The sequence below is a fragment of the Fukomys damarensis genome, unplaced genomic scaffold, assembly GCF_012274545.1.
Source record: "Fukomys damarensis isolate Sample0158 unplaced genomic scaffold, DMR_v1.0_HiC HiC_scaffold_30, whole genome shotgun sequence".
NCBI classification, from domain to species: domain Eukaryota; kingdom Metazoa; phylum Chordata; class Mammalia; order Rodentia; family Bathyergidae; genus Fukomys; species Fukomys damarensis.
The window spans coordinates 59,474,861-59,479,248 of record NW_022900942.1 but is presented as its reverse complement, the minus strand read 5'-3'; the positions used below and the strand labels follow the sequence as shown (position 1 = coordinate 59,479,248).

Below are 4,388 nucleotides of genomic sequence, written 5' to 3'. Positions count from 1 at the left end.
CCTCTCCCCCCCTCTCCCTCTCCCCCTCTCTCCCTCTCTCCCTCTCTCCCAACAAAACAGACTGTTCCTGTGTTTTTGTAACTTGATATTTTGTTGCTCAGAATGCTTTCCTGAACACCCCACTCAGGTCAGCCCTCCCTAAGTAACACCTTATGCTCTTGACTTTGCGGCTTTTAAAATTTCATTTGAGGGTGTAGCTCAGTGGTAGAGCATATGCCTATCACTGCATTAAAAAAAAAAATCAATTTAGTTGACTTGTTTTCTATTCCATTCACCCAGAGACCTGTTTCAGAGGGGCAGTAGGCAGCTCCTTTTTTTCCAGTTTGGCTGGAGACCAAACTGAAGGCTTTGCCGTGCTAGGCAAGCGCTCTGCCATTGAGCGATAGCCCGGCTGGCAGCAGCTTCCTGGTGAGCCAGGCTGTGTGGAGGCCTGCTGGAGTCGGGCCTAGCAGTTACTCCGAAGGGAGTTTTGTGTGGGTGGCGTGGTTAGCTGAGTGGGGTCAGGGAGTTGTTGGTTGTATTTGGATCTCCTGTTTCTTTGACTGGTTATTCATTCGTTGATTCAGTCAGCCAACAAATGGTATTGAGTGTGTTCTCTGCTGTGTTGCATGCGAGGTGGCCTGAAGGGAGTAGCATTTCACATTGGAGACTTAGGTGTCATCGGCGTTGTTCCCTTTTAACTCTTTGAAAAATAAGAATGATGATTTTAAAGTGTGTATTGTCTGAGAAACGCTTCACAGGAACTTGAAAGTCTCTTGTACAGACTGGTACTTTGTACATACTTTTCTTTTCCTTTTTTTTTTTTTGAGACAGGGTGTCACTGTGTAGTTCAGGCCATCCTTGAACTCACTATTGTAGCCCAGGCTGGCTTCGAGCTCATGGCAGTCCTCCTGCCTCAGCCTCCCGAGTGCTAGGTTAAAGGTGTATGCCACCATGCCTGGCTGTACATACTTCTGTTTTCTGTTTTTTGTTTTTTTAGTTTTTTATTTTTTCTGGTACTGGGAATCAAACTCAGGATCTTGAGCTTGCCAGAGAGGCACAGCACCACATCTCCTTGGAGCTACATCTCTGGCCCACGTACATACTTTTAAATATAAGATTTTTGAACATTTTTTCAAATAGTTTTCTAAAGTCACACTAATTCTATTGATTTCATTTAAAATAATGTATTTTAATATTTGGAAGTCAGACAGATTTAGTGATTATATTTTAAGTAGTTCATTTTTGCCAGGCGTGGTAGCACATGTCTGTAATCCCCATAACTTGGGAGGCTGAGGCAGGGTGATTACAGGTTCAAGCTCTGGGCAACCAAGTGACTGTCTTGAAAAAAGGGCTCGGGATATAGCATAGTGGTGGAGTCCTTGCCATCCTGTGTGAGGCCTTGGATTCAGTCCTCAGTACCTCCCCAAAGAAAAGCAAACTAAAATTTTTATTCCTATTAAGGAAACAGACTTTGCCTCTTTTGATTTAAAAAGTGTATTGGTTACTTCTTAGGTGCAGGTTTCTGTTTCAAGCATTCGAGATATAGCAATAAGCAAAGACAAAAATCCTCCTCTCCTGAAGCCTGTGTTCTCATTCAGGGAGAGAGACAAAAAAATCTAGATGTAAATTCTTGAGAGTGTAGTGTGTTGTGTAGACCAGCAGTGTTTGTGTCACCTGACAACTTGTTAGAGATGCGACAGATCTCCTTCTTCCTGGACTTTCTACGTCAGGCTTTTCATTTTAACAAGATCACTAGGTCATTTAAAGTTTGAGTAATAGTGCTTTGAAAAAGAGAGTGTTGCGCATTTGGAAAAGTTGCCCCTTTTGGATTGATAGATCTCCAAGGGGATGTGCTTGGTGAGCCAGAGGGAAGGGTTAGCCCCTCAGGTGATAGCTGCTGCATAGGTCCCCCTGATTCTGCTCCTTGGCGAGGTGCTTTCCTTCACAGCAGTCCTATCCCACATGTACCAGTGCATAACTGTGAGCCCTTAAGTAGTAAAATGAGCACTTTGTCCTCCAGATTATGAAGTTAGACTGTGTACCTTCAAAAGCTTTCTTTGTGTCCTGCCCTAGTTTCAACACCTGGACCCAAGGTAACTAATGTCCTGCGTTTTGTATTAATCATTCCCTTGTTTTTCTTTACTGATCTTTCATTTAGCATTGCACCCTACAACAGTTGGTATTCAAGTTTTGAAAGACCAAGAAGTAAGCACAAACCTAGCTGTTGTAAGGACTGGACAGAATCTCTGTTTTCAGATGAAGGCCCCAGGAGAATGCGAGCTGGGTAGATTCTGTGCGGTAGCTGTCTGGCTCTGCATCACTGGAGTTTATCGCAGTCCTTCTGCAGCGGTCAGTGTGCGTCCCGGGGATGCAGTTCTCCACATGGCCCAGACACCAGGCGGGCCCAGCAGGGCTGGTGCTGTGTGTTGGTCAGGAGAGTTATCAGGGCAGGGCTGCTCTGCATTCTTTGCTTCTGAGCTTTCTGTAGCCCAGCTCAGTTTTAGGAGTAGTTGGGGTGGCCAATAGAGAATGGGGGGTGCAGAACGGGAGATTGGGAATGGCGTCATGACGTAGTCCGGATGTACCCAGTGCATTTGGGGTGGGGGCCGGGCTCGTGAGCAGCGTGTGCTCGGGTAGAGCAGTGGCAGCTGGAACTGGGGGAACAGCTGCAGGCTGTATCGCCAGTGCACCTCAAAGGCTGCCATCTGGACGGGTCAACCTCGGTGCCTGCCCTGTAGCCACTGGGCTGCTCCAGGACATCCTGCAGGGGGTGCTTTGCCTCTTTCCTGGTGCACCTCACGTTTTCTGTCCCCATCCTTCATCTTGCTTAGGTGACTCTCTCCTGGGAAAGCACACATTTTTCTTTTGTTCTGGGGATCAAACTCAGGTCCTTGCACTTGCAAGGCAGGTGGCAGAACCACTAAGCTACATCCCTGGCCCCGAACACACATTTTAATAACTTGTTTTTTTTTGTTGTTTGTTTTTGCTTTTAAAAGTTAATTTATTTCGATTTTCCATATTCTTTAATGAATTGCAAATATATTAACAGAAAAGCCCCCCCCCAAAAGACTGTACAATTGCTGAAATAAGTCAGGAAAAGCAAAAAGACACAAAATTAAATTGTTTCAATGCAAATAGAACACACACATCATACCCACACTTGCATTTTCCCAGGTTTTCACAAAGAAAATGAGTCACTGTTTTTCTTAGTGAAGAGTCATACTATATTCTGACTAATCAGAGACTTTGAAACTGTTTTCTTCCAAAAAAGTATTTTTAATAGACTAAATACTGGTTATCACTGAGTTTTTATTTAAGATACAACAGCAGATGGTTTAAAATGTTAGTTGCAGTTCTTGGAAAAAATAAAAAATTTAAAGTAATGTAATACAGAAAATAGGGGCCACCTATTTTTGAATACCATTGTTTTCTTGAACAAATAAGTCAACCTTCTAAAAATCTCAGAATAATTTTTCCATGGGGGGAACAATTCAATGCCTTTAATAACTTCTTTGGAAAGTGCATGAGAATTAAAAGATGACTTTGTATTTTTACCCATACATAACTATTATGTGGTTAGAGGATTGGAAGTCATTTTTTAAAAAATCAGCTTTTGAAGGCAGTTGCTGAGGTTTGAAGCCGCATAAATGGCACTTTCTTGAGTTTTGCTATATTGGTATTTTTCGGGGGATAAAATAAGCATCCTTGAGGCTTTGAGTCATGAGTATTAAATTTTTGGTTTGTTATGATTGAACACATGTTGCATTTTAAGAAAAGAATGAAAAATAAACTAAACCATTTGAGTTGAGGGACTTTTATATATTAAAAAATCTTCAGGGTACCATTGTTTAAACATGTGTTTAAAACCACATACATTTTTTATTTTGAGGCCCTAGGCATTGAACACAGGGCCTTGTATACCGGCTGAGCTACCTCTACAGGTCCAATTAATTTTTGCCTATGTGGAAACGAAGAATGCTAACATCTCCCCTTCACTTCAGTGCTAGCTACTTTATCCCCGTTACCTGATGGGTGTTGTGAATCCTCCTCCTCCTCTTTCTTCTTCTTCTCCCTCCTCCTCCTTCCACTCTTCCTGCTCCTCCCTCTTCCTCCCGCCCTCCTGTTGGAGATCGAACTTAGTTCCTTAAGCACAGTAGGCAAATACTCTACCACTGAACTCCACCCTTTCTTATTTCATTTGGAGACACACTGTTTCTTAGATACCCAGGGTGGCCTTGAACTTGGATCCCCTTACTGCAGCCTCCAGAGCAGCTGGATTACAGGAATTCACTCACCCCCACGCCTGGCTCCCTGTTTGTTCTTTTTCATAAGTGTATTACCCATGTTAGAACCTTAAGGCTATTTTTGTTCTATGGATACTTTTGAATATGTGCCAATTAAAATAG

General features: G+C 43.0%; 1 protein-coding gene across 1 annotated transcript in view; it reads left to right on the top strand.

Moving 5' to 3' along the window:
• Positions 1-4,388, top strand: part of Mib1 (mindbomb E3 ubiquitin protein ligase 1) — a gene marked incomplete at its 5' end in the record, with an annotated part of 108,608 nt that overhangs the window by 32,615 nt on the left and 71,605 nt on the right. The gene's annotated exons all lie outside the window — the stretch shown is intronic.